Genomic DNA, 12,967 nt, shown 5'->3' with positions numbered 1-12,967 from the left:
TTGGCATGGTTGGTTCCTGATGAGGACTATGAAGGAAGGATCGGTTCGAGGCTTCTCTTTTTGGCTTGTAGATGGCTGTCTTCTTGTTCATACGGTGTTCGCCTTGTATACATGTTTGTCTCCACATTTCCCCTTTTTATAAGGACATCAGGCGTATTGGATAAGACTCATCCTACTGAATTTGTTTTAATTTAATTATCTCTATAAAGACCTTATGTCCAAATAAAGTCATATTCTGAGGTATTGGGGGTTAGGATTTCAATATATGAATTTGGGAGACACAATTCAACCCATAACAACTAAACCAACACTCTTGAGAAATGAGGGGAGAGATAAGTCTCCTCCAACATCTGGAGTGGGTAGAGTCTCCTAAATATGCAGGGAATTCTCTGTAAGGTAGAAAAGAGTTGAAGTTCTTCAAGTCCAGATCCTAAGTAAATTTATTCTGAAGACCCCAAGGCAGAGAGGAAGAGTTATCATTGAAGGAGATACACTCTGCCAGCCTCCAGGAGAGGGAAGAGCAGTGGGGACACAGCCACAGTGGCCAAGGTTGTCTTGGCTTACACTTTGCAGAGGACAGCAGGGGTAGAGAAGATGCATAGTGGGTTCTGGAATCAGAAGTACACAAGCATCTTCTACTAATGGTTGTAGGGCATTGTTTGTTCAGTCTTGGCAATTGTGATCAATTGTTTTATCCCAATGAGGAGCTCTGTTTATAGGTTCAGCTGAGGATTAGGTTCTATAGGAAAGAAAGAAAATTAGGAGTACCTTAGGTAAATTGTAGAAGACTATGCTGTTCCCCTTCTGGTAATAAAAACAGACCACCTGAAAAAAATAGAGTGGACAAAAAACCAGGTAGGTGATCACATTTAATTCTCCAGAAAGGGGTTTCTTAGCTTCTTTGCAACCCTGACCACAACTATAATTAATTAATTCATTAATTAATCAATCACCATTATTGATGTTTGTGTCCCCTCCAAATTAATATGTTGAAGACCTAACCCCCAATTTTACTATAGTTGGAGATAGGGCTTTAATGGGAGCAATTAAGGTTAAATGCATTCAGAAGAGTGGGGCCCTGATTTGACAGGATTAGTGTCCTTAGGAGAAGAGACATTAGAGAGCTCTCTCTCTCTACGCATGCAAGAAGAAAGAGTCATGTGAGCACAGTGACAAAGCTTCCGTCTACCAGCCGGGAAGGGAGCTCTTGCCAAGAAATGAATCAGTTAACACTTGATCTTATGCTTCTCAGTCTCCAGAACTGTTAGAAAAAGTTCTGGTGTTTAAACCACCTAATCTGTGGTATTTTGTTATAGCAGCCCAAGCAGACCAATGCAATTAATTTAAATAATGTCTTCCCCTTTAGAAGCCACACATCTCTGTTTCCCCTCTATCACCAGTGCTTGGCATGGCGCCTCTCACGTGGCAGACGCTCAGGAAACATTTGTTGAATGAACAATTAGTAAATGAATGACATGGTCGGCATTATTATTCTCATTTTATAGTAGAAAACATCAACGGTTATGAAGAGATAGTTAATGCAACTCAGAGATGCAAATGACATTTCATTAACCAAAATTAACTGAAAGTGGATGAGGATGAAATAACATTTTCAGGCACCAACTATATTAGGAGTTGCTTGAGCTGGTTAGTGAAAAGGGTCATAGCTGCTGTGACTTCACTCTCTAATCAGGATCAGGGATTTGCCAATCTACATCTGTTTCTTTTCCTATAAGTCAATGCTCTCAGAGTCGGCAGACGATACAAAGCTTAAAGGAACTTCACGGCCAAAAGCAATATGGGGATATCAGAGGATGAGTATTTGGCTGTCTTCCAAGAGACCTCACAGGATGGCACTTTCTCTGCCAAGGATCTGGTCTTGATCCTGCAGGTTTAGAAACTGGATCTGTCAGCCTGAGTGTGGATCCATCTCTTAGCTGTAAGTCTAATTAATCAAGTTCGGAGAGCTGATGCATGAAACGAAAATGTCTATTTATTGATTCACAAAAGGACGGAAACTGCCTCTGTATCTGGAATGCTTGCCACATGGTGTGCACTTTTTTTTTTTTTTTTTTTTTTTTTTTTTTTTTTGCTGAAGACAGAGCTCTGAGGAAGGCCAATTATCAAATGGTTGCTTAGTGAGCGTGGAATCCAAATGAGGGGAGTGAGTTAGATGATTCAAATGTCTAATGGCTTAAGCTGGGAAAGCCTGACACCACTATTTTTACATTAGGAATGGCTTTACCCGTGCCAACAGAATATTCATGGCTATTGGCTGAGGGGCCTTCTCCAGTGGACATTTCTTAAAGGGGTTCTATTGATGTTCACCCTCATGATGCTCTTTTCAAGCTTTCAGACTTACTCTGTCTCTTTAGCTTTTAGCCATCTCAGCTCTGATCTGTTTTGCATAACTTAGAGCTTCATCCTCAGAGAATAACCTTTCTTCCTTACTTCACACATACTTGAGGGAGGCCTTACCAATTTCCTCAATAGCCAAATAGGTATCTACTATTGTTGTAATTTTTATTTTACTCTATTAAAAAAAATATCTGAGTAATCTTGTCAGAGACCCTTGTCCCATCTTTGTACCATGCTCAAATTACTAACTTTCTCCATGTGTAGATAATCTTCATTTTAATTACCATTTATTGATTTTTAAAATTAGCTCACTGATGAATTCTTCCTGAGGCGCAAGATTACATGAGGATAGTACAAATCGCAATAAGGACAATCGTGAGGCAGACTGTGTTTCTTTCCATAGTGGTAAAACCCTGCTAAAGTCACTTTTAAGTATATAGAGCCACCAAAAGATGTATTGGTTAAACATCTGGCTGTTTTTCAGCCAACAAAAAGTCAGTTTGCTGCATGAGGGTTTTACGGGGCTTCACGCTAAAGTTCCTACCATCTCCCCTTCGTGATGCTCTTCAGCTCCGAACATCCTTCTGTCCAAATCGTATCCATTGCCCAGTGGTTTTCCATCTTGAAGCTATGTCTGACCCCCTCCTTCAGCCACCTTCTCACCCCTCTCTGGATCTTTACAGTCTTCATGATTTGGGCTACAGAACCCACTGCTTTGGCTTATTTTTTAGTTGTTCCCTGCGTGCTTCTCCGATCTTGGGCAGATTGTAAAGCCTGCAGTGCCAGGATCATTTTCTTCTCTCTTGTATCTCCCATGCCATCTGTCTTGGCTGGAGCCAACAGGGAGTGTTCCCTAAATACATCAACTTGACCTTACAGAGGTCCTGGGAGGTGCTGAAGTAGGAGTGGCTGAAGACCATGGAGTTACTCTGAGAACACTTGTCGGAAAGGAGAGTTTTAACCAATATTTTTGAAAGCTTGAGAAAGGGGTCTGCTTCTCAGGGAATTCATACTTTTCTCTAAAGCACGTAGCCCTGTCCATGTTTTGCTAACATGGGTAGACACGACAGCTGGTCCCTAACCTGTTATTCAAAAGCTCTCAGGTGATATAGAGACCATAGAATGTTAGAACTGAGAGAAACTAGGGACAACCTAGTCCTACCTATATTTATTCCATAAGCAAGGATTTCCTGGGAGTACGTGCAGGAAGCTGTGCCAGGGCTTGGAGATACAGAGAGGAATGATGGAGTGCTTTGCTTGCCTTCTAGGAGTGTGTGGTTTCTCGTAGCGATCACAGAGAGGTGGCTCCCAGGCTCCACAAAACTGTTTAAAAATGAGAAGTTTTAAAAATGGGAAGAACCAGTAATCTGAACTTGCATTCCCTATGGCTGCTTCATCATTTATATCAGAAGTGGGCAAATGTTTCCAGTAATGGTTAGATAGTAACTATTTAAGCTTTTTGGCCCATGTAGTCTATGTCACAAGTACTCAACCTTGCCTTTGTAGCATGAAAGCAGACATGGAAAATACACAAAACAAATGTGTGTGTTTTAAGTAAAACTTTATTTACAAAACAAAAAAGTGTGGCCATCCCAATTTGGTCCACAGACCATAGTTTTCCGTCCTCTGATTTGTATCATTAGCTTGGCCCAGAAACGCATATGAGTTCACAATCTCTAGTCCAGTAGAAGCAAAGCTAACAGATACAGGTGGCAAGTTTAGCATAGTTGTGGACAGGTGCAATAGGAGCTCGGGGGGTCGGGGTGGGGAAGTTCTAAATCCACTTGGAGGGTTAGACCTGAGGTTTCAAGGAAAGCAATGAAACTTCAGCTCTTTATGTTTTACAGAATAGGACACTGGGGTCCAGAGACATGAAATAACTTGTAGAACCCCTGGAGAATGAGCTGACTAAAGGCCAGCTCAGTGGCTCCCCAGGGCAGCGCTTTTATCATCACTTACCATCCTGTACGTGTGGCCTCAAGTACCTCCAGCAGACTGCCCTAGAATTTCTAACTCTATCATAGCTCCAACACTACCACCCATTTTTTTTTAACCTTCCTTGAATTTTTTTTTTTCAGATATAAGTATCTTATGTATTTGAATGTTTAGATTAGTTAATTCTGAAAAGCTGGTAAGAAAGTTTTGCCAAAAGTAACAATCAAATCAATAACTGAAAAAACTTGATTTCCTTCATTAAAGATTTCAAAAAATAACTCATTCTGTGTTAGAAAACTTGTGAAGAACACAGAAAGCTATTTTCTAAGTTAAGTGATGGTCTACCTGCCCCCTCCCTCTCACAGTGTGGAATCTGTCCCAACAGGGCAGTTGTCTGTCTGTGGGAAGCAGAGAAAAGGGCTTTGTGCAGCGCTGTCTCCTCAAATCTCATGCATAGTCATGGCTTCAGCCTCTGTCCACATCTGGTGATTTCAGAACTTGTATCTCCAGCCCCCTTCTCTTTCCTAAACTCCACATCATGCTACAAGTAGGGACTTTATCATGAAGGCAATGGGGAGTGGTTGAGGGATTTTAAGCATGGGAAAGACATAACAAGAACTGTATTTTAGGAAGATCTCTCTGGCATTTGGGCAGGGAGCAAAGTTGAAAACAGGGGATCCAATCAAGAGGTGAATATAGTTGCCCAGATGAGAGAGTAAGAGGACCTCAACTGAGGCAGATGGAGAGTTAGGAAAAGACACATGAGATGGTAGGTGTGACCAGTGCTATGATTAGCTGTGGGGAGAGAGAGGAAAGAGCCTCTAGAGGACTCTCAAGTGTCTGGTTAGGACACCACATACATGTAGTCCCCGTCTCAATAGAGGGAAAGTTACCAGGATGAGTTGGGTGCCTCATAGGCACCCAAGCATCCAGGAGGATGAGTATTTATTGCACTATTCTTTCAACTTTCCTGTATGTTTGAAATTTTTATAGTAAAAAAATAGAAAAAATAATGTAATAAGTGGTTTGTAAGTATAAATTATGCAAATAAAAAATGGAATAAAAATTTACCAAACAGTAAAAAATTCAGAACCCAGAAAATAATTCTCTGTTGGAAAGTTGGATAATTCTTTAACGTCCTTAGATTTCTGCTTTTTCGTTTCAAATAGGGAGGGCAGGAGTTGGATTAGAAAACCTTTAAAGGTTATGGAGCTCTAATATCTTAAGGTTTGATTGAAGGATGAATATGCTCAATTTGGTGTTTGCTCTCCCCTCTTACAAGGTAAAGAAAAGAAAAAAAACCACGCTCCTCACTTATGGCCCCAAAAAAACCTCATCAATTTGATATTATACGTAATCCATTGATGTTACTGGTTTTTGTTTTTCTGTATATCTTCTGTACTATTTCACTGATATTTAAGTGCTGAGCTTATGTTCTTTGTGGGCATGCTTAATGACTTAAAGGATAATTGAGTTCTAAATTAATTAATCAAAGACTGACCAGTAGGTATTTATTAAGGAACTACTTTGAAATCATCTGTTAGATGCTATGGAGAGTACAAAAAAATATGACATCAGCTTTGCCTCAAGGAATTTAGTGTTTTGGGGAAGACTTAAGTGGTCATATACAAAGCAATCAAGGTACAACCTTGGACCTTGTAGTCCTTTAGGATTTCCAAAAGAAGAAAAAGAATTGAGTCACTTGGCTAGAAGAAGCCTGCGGAGGAGAAGAAGTTTAGAGCAATTCATTCCATTGATGATAATCAGTATTTGATTTATGGGCTTATCCTTAATTATATTTGTTTGATTTTTCTTATTAGAATCTGAATCTCTTAAAAAAGCAGTACAGTGGGGGAAGTCAACAGGGGATATAAGTTGGGAAGGAAGTCAGGTGGGACAAGTGTTTAGTCAGTAGCCACTGGTGAAGGGATGGTTGGGTAGGTGAAGGTCAGGTTGTTGGGTAGGTGGAATGACCAGCAATGAATGACCCAGGCAGGAGACCTGGCTGAAACATTAGAAGTGGCTGTTAGGAAGTTGCTCCAGGAGCTGGGGCAGGGTTAAGATAAGAGGTGTGTTTAGTTACTAAGATCCACCGAAGGCCAGCATCTGAGACGAGCATTAAGGTAAACTGCCAAGGGAAGCCAAGTATTTCTAAAAGGAAACCTTTCCTAGTTTTAAACATCAAGCACCATCTAGTTCATCTGTTCAGGAGCCATGTCCTCATCTCTCCACCCCCACTCACTAACCATGTTCGTGGTCAATGTCCCAGACTTCCGGCATTTGGATGTTAACCAGTTCCACCTGACGTTTCTCCCCTGTGAGATATTAGGACCATCAGAATCTTCCCTCTAGTCTGAAATTTGGAGTTTGGGCTGGCTATCTGGACTGAACTTTGACACTGTCCGCAGACTATTTCTATAGAGGTAGTGATTACAATGAGCGAAAAATGGGGCCATTTTTTTTTTTTTGTCAGAATGTTGGCCATCTTGAATAATCCATTCCCCACTTGCACGGGAACATCTTTAAAGGGATTTTTTAAAAAAGCAAAGTAGGATGTTTACCAATAAAATATGTTAAGAAGGTAGAGTTAGAGAAAACTGGTTATCCACATGCAATAGAATGAAACTCGACCCCTATCTTATACTATTCACAAAAATCAACTCAAAACAAATGAAAAGACTCAAACATAAGATCTGAAACTGTAAAACTCTGAAGCTGAAAAACGCATAGGGGATTGTTGCCACGCAGCAGTCTACCTGTCTGTTTGTCTCCTTGCACCTGCCCCTAAAGAAAGGAGAGTCTATGAGAAGGATCCTTTCAGGGACTTTGCTTCCCCTTTGTGCTTGCACCTTATGTCTCCCTGTTTGGCCCCAAAAAGATAGCTGGTCAGCCAAGTAAGCCAAGCGACTGACCAGCTATCTGGTCAGCTATCTTGGCTGGTCAGCCAAGACGAGTAAGATTCCCCACGGGAGGGACAACTCAAGCCAGGCGCAGTCGAGTGGGGACCAATCATAGAGGTGGGCACAGCCTCCCATCTTCCCCCAGCTAAGGCGAGCCTCTGCCTCTGTGCCTGCATTCCTTCCCACAACCTGCAGGGGAAGAGATTCAATGGTGTGCTCTCCATCTATTCATATGCATATAGGTTTTGTCCTTTGGGGAAGTACATACATCCTGAGACTTACAGTTCTGCTGCCTGCAGGCAAGTGTGATTGGCTTGAATCAGTTTCCTATTATGATGTATAGGATTCATAGATCTTATTGACAAGCTTTATCTCCTTTACTTCCTCACCTCACTAATAAAAGCTAATGTGCAGGTGCCCTGCCCAGTCCTTGAGGCTGCTGGTCCCTTGGCCCTGCTTAAACTCTATTCATGGCTATTGTCTTTTCTTAACCCTGCACCACCCTCCTTGCTTCCCACAACCCTCATCACGCGGGACGCGGCAGGGGATATCAAGCTTCTTGGGAATAACTTATTTTTTTCTGAATTGACACCAAAAACACAGGCAACAAAAGCAAAAATAAACAAGTGGTACTACATCAAACTAAAACATTTCTGCACAGCAAAGGAAATACAATGGAAAGGGAACCTACATAATGGAAGGAAATATTTGTAAACCACGTATCAGAGAGGAAATTAACATCCAAGATCTATATATATCTAAGATCTATATCTGTATATCTATATCTATCTACACACACATATATATAATACAATTTAATAGCAAAAAAACTAAATACAATTAAAAAATGGGCAAAGGACCTGAATAGACATTTTTTCCAAAGAAGACGTACAAACAGCCAACAGATATATGAAAAGGTGCTCAACATCACTAGTCAACAGGAAAATGCAAATCAAAACCACAATGAGACATCACCTCACAACTGTTAGGATGCTATTATCAAAAAGTCAAAAGATACAAGTGTTGGCAAAGATATGGAGTAAAGGGAACCTTTGCACACTGTTGGTGGGAATGTAAATTGGTGTAGCCATTATGGAAAACAGTATGGAGGTTCCTCAAAAAATTAAAAATAGAACTTTCATTGATACAGCAATTACATTACTGGGTATATATCCAAAGGAAATAAAATCAGAATGTCGAAGAGATATCTGCACTCTCATGTTCATTGCAGCATTGTTCGCCGTAGCCAACATATGGAAACAACGTGTCCATTAACAGATGAATGGATAAAGAAAATGTGACAAAAATATACAACGAAATATTATTCAGCCCTAAAAAAGAAGGATATCTTGCTATTTGTGACAACATGAATAAATCTGAAGGACATTATGCTAAGTGAAATGAACCAGACCCAGTAAGACAAACATCGCATGATCTCACTATATGTGGGATCTTTAAAAAAAAAGTCGAACTCATAGTAACTGAGAGTAGAATGGTGGTTACAGAGGCTGAGGGTTGGAGGAAAAGGGAAGATATTGATTACAGGGTATAAGCTTTCAGTTATAAGGTGAATAAGTTCTGGATACTTAATGTACTACATGGTGAACATGTTGCGGAAAAGCAGCGAGGACCAAGAGACTCAAGAGTATGCAGAGATCTGGGAGAACACAGCTTTATTATGCCGTCGGGCTCAGCAGGATTGTTCCCAAAGACTGAGCACTTATTGGGGTCGGGCGCTTTGTTTTATAGGGTTAGGCCTCCGGGTTGGGGGGAAAATCTGGCCGGGGTGCTGGGGAGGTCCGTCCCTAACAGCTGTGATTGCTCAACATTGTTTTGACGGGGAGGCCTCTATGCGTTGCCCGCCAGAGACTGCACCGATTAGTATCAGAGGAAGAGGGGGATGGAGCTCCTAACGGTGCCCGCCAGAGAAAACCGTCCTGACAACTATAGTTAGTAGTAACATATTGCGTATTTGAAATTTGCTAAGAGAGTAAATCTCAAGTGTTCTTGTTGCAGAAAAACGGCAAGGACCTAGAAACTCAAGCAGCATGCAGAGATCAGGGAGAACACAGAGTTATTATGCAGGCGGGCTCAGCGGGATCCTTCCCAAAAGACTGAGCCCCTAGCAAGGTTTTGAGCAGGTTTTTATGGATTGGGGACTTCCTTAAGTCAGGGAAAGAGTAGGTGAGTCATCTGGTGATTGGCTTAAGGTGTGGCTTGGAGGGGGTTATGCGGAAGTGGGCTGGGGCTTAGGCTGGGGACTTCTCTCTCTGCTGGGGCCACCATTTTAGCTCTGTTCCACGTGGCAGGGAACCATTTTAAGGTTAGTTTCCCCATCATTCTCAAGACACATTTACACAAGGGTAACTATGGGAGGTGATAGATATATTAATTAGTTTGATTGTGGTAATCATTTCACAACATACACACATATCAAAATATCATGCTGTATACATACCTTAAATGTATACAGTTTTTATTCATTAAAAAAATAAAAAAATTAGTGCCCATGGAATCCCTATTTAATACATTTATCAATCACAATATTTCTCTTATACACCCATGTCCGTGCATGTGCGTGCATGCACACACACACACACACACACTTGCATAGTGACAAATCGATTCTGTTCGGGTGGCTCTGGAGTTAGAGAAATGTGAGGCAACATTTTTAAGGGTGGCAGAGTTAATTTGCCTCCAAGATAATCTATTCTCAGTGCCCTAAAGTCAAAGGAGCTTGCTCAGACCCCTCGTCATTCATGCCTGGCCAGGTCAGGCCAGGTTTGCTCTTTCAGTGATGACTGGAACTATCAACACCTTGCAGGACCTAGTCTGGTCTGGAAGAAGAGGAGATGTGTTTTAGCTTAATGGCCTTTGATCTAGGTGGGTGTATTTATTCACCACTAGCACACAATGCAAATTCATTCCCTTTGCTACTCCTTGTAAACCATTTCTTCTTTTTTTGCAGCCCTACTATGAGGCAAAAATTTTTCTCTTTTTAAAATTAATTTTATTATAATTTTTTAAATAATAAGAGTAACATATATTCATTGTAACCAGAAAGATAATTCTAAGATTTGTAGAGAAAAACTACTTCAGTCAAAGTTGGAGGGACACATTGGGAACCACTGCTGAAACAATTTCTTTAAACACTGAATTAAGAGTAAATTTTCCTTTGTTTTTAAGACCTATCTTTTTAAAATTTAAAAAACGTTTCCTTCTATTTCTCCCTTTTCTTTTTCTCAATATGCTTTCTCTTTCTGATTATTTGACTTTTGAGCGCTTAATTCCTGCATCCCAAGTTTCTATGGCTAAGCTTATGATACTTTTCTCTCTTTATTTTTCCCTTTTAAACAGTCCTATGGATTATTTCTTTTTTACCTTAGCATGCCCTCTGTTTTCCCTATGATTTATTTAACATTTGACCCTGCAAATATGTATGTGTCTATACATCTGGATGTGTACATATGTGTGCACATATATCCACACAAATATACATACAATATACATATATGTACATATGTTAAAGTAACCAGATTAGGCCCAAGATGGAGTTGCTTAGGCTAAGCCCCATGTCAGCAAACAAAAACTTAACAAAATTTCTAAGTTTGGCTCTTCCAGAAAAAGAAGGCCTAGGTTAACCAATCAATGCTTGACTGCTCAGCACTAGTAATCAGTCTCCAAGACTTCTTCTTGCTCCATATAAGGAAGCTTTACCAATCAGCAGATCCAGTATAACTTTCTTGTTCCTGCTCTCTTTGGCCTATAAAAATCTCTTGCCTTGTGTAGCTCTTCAGAGCTGCTTTCTATCTGCTAGATTGGATGCTGCCTGATTCATGAATCACTGACTAAAGTCAGTAACATCTTTAAAATTTACTCAGTTGAATTTTGTTCTTTAACACATTGTTAAAAATAAGGTAACAGGCCCCAAATGGAGTCACTTATGCTAAGTCCCACATCACCAAACTGAGACAGTTTCAGCTCTCCCAGAAATGGAATCTTACTTCGTCAATCAGAAGTCACCTGATCAGCGCTAGTGAGATAATCTGCCTGATAAGGCTCCTGCCATCCTGTGAAGGAAAATAGTCTTGCAAGAACTCATCTGCTATTTTGCCTAGTACAGCTTTCTTGTTTCTAATGCCTTCTGCCTATCAAAGTCTTTCATTTTGTACAGCTCCTCAGAGCTCCTTTCTATCTGCTAGGATAGATACTGCCCAATTCATGAATTGTTGAATAAAGTCAATCAGATCTTTAAAATTTACTCAGTTGACTTGTGTATTTTAACAACATATGACCATTGGTCTTTAAGATAAAACACCAAAGACTAATGGTCTTTGATCAAGGTAGGTGTACTTATTCACCAGGTGTGTCTTCCAGTATGGTGTGGGGACAAATGAGGGCGATGGTGTATGTTCTGAGAGACCCTTTTCAGGGGTCCATGAAGTCAAAACTATTTTCTTAATGTAACCAATCTGCTGCACAACTGAAAATCCAAACCCAGAGGCAGTGGCCTTTTGCAGAAAGGATTTATTGTAAGGCAGTGTTACCATAAACTCAAACAGTCCACTTGCTTGTGCGCACTCACCCAAGTAAGATACAAACAGGAGACTGCAGTAAAGAATAAAGGTTTATCTAAGGAACTGATGCCAAGCCCAGAGTCAGTGCTCTCAAAAACCCTGCTTCCCGATGGCCTCTAGTGGCCAGGTGACAGAAGGGAAAAATCATTAATCATGGTTACTAGGGGAGCTGGGATAGAGGGCTCTACTGATTGGTCCGGGCTAAGACAGGGAGCAATTGATCACAGCTTCTGTCCTGCTGTCAGTCATGGCATTGACCTGTCTGGTTTCCAGGGGATGTGGTCTATTGGGCTGCTTTCATGAGTCCGGAGCTGAAACATCAGTAAGGCCAAGGTGTTATCTTTTTTTGACTAAAACCTTATTGTAGTTTGAAGTTTGGTTATTGATCTTGGTCATGGTTGATAGACCTGAAGCTTTATTCTTAAGTGAGTTTGATGCTGATCAGAACCTAATGTCCTAAGGGCTTAATGATTAAAAGGAGCAGACATACAGTATATGTACAGGTAGAAGGATCTGGTGGAAAGAATGCAAGTGAGTCATAGTTCCACCAGGCTAAACAAAGCTAGCTTGGATTAAAGCAAAATGTATGCTCAAGAAATTAAGTTCTTGTGTGGTTACAGCAGCCACACAAGAAGACCAGAGGCAAGGCTCCTATCAGTCTCCCCCACTAGTGAACTATTAGTGATTTTTATGGTGGAGAGGAAGGGGTGGGGTAGGTTTAGAGATGATTGTGTAGATCCTTTAAGAAAGTCTTTGGTTCTCCTATGCAGGGCAGCCAGGCTCCATGTTTCTACATACATCACATGTATAGAAAATGGTTAGTTAGCATGATGTGAGGGAGGAGTTTTAGGCCCTTTTATGTATCAAAAGTTCATCAGCTGAGCAAGGATAGTTGTTCTGCACAGACTCCAGCCGTGGAGACTAGTCTGTCTGGCTGCTTCCCAGGCTTTGGGGGGAAAGACACTTAAAAGTCCGGTTTCACTAATAATATGAAGTGGTTATTTGCCATTTTTATTCTTTTTCTCAAGGAGATGCAGGGTTTTCCAGATCTACATGAAAAGTTATAATGGTAACATACAGAAGCAGCAAGAGAATCCAGTTTTCTTCAATTAAGGCAGACATTAAAGAGGCTTTTCTCATTCAATTTTTTAAAAAAAGTTTTGTCATAAAAATGTTATTTATGTAAACATGTAATAT

This window comes from Rhinolophus ferrumequinum, chromosome 13 (assembly GCF_004115265.2).
Source record: "Rhinolophus ferrumequinum isolate MPI-CBG mRhiFer1 chromosome 13, mRhiFer1_v1.p, whole genome shotgun sequence".
NCBI lineage: Eukaryota > Metazoa > Chordata > Mammalia > Chiroptera > Rhinolophidae > Rhinolophus > Rhinolophus ferrumequinum.
Note: the sequence above shows the minus strand (reverse complement) of the source record.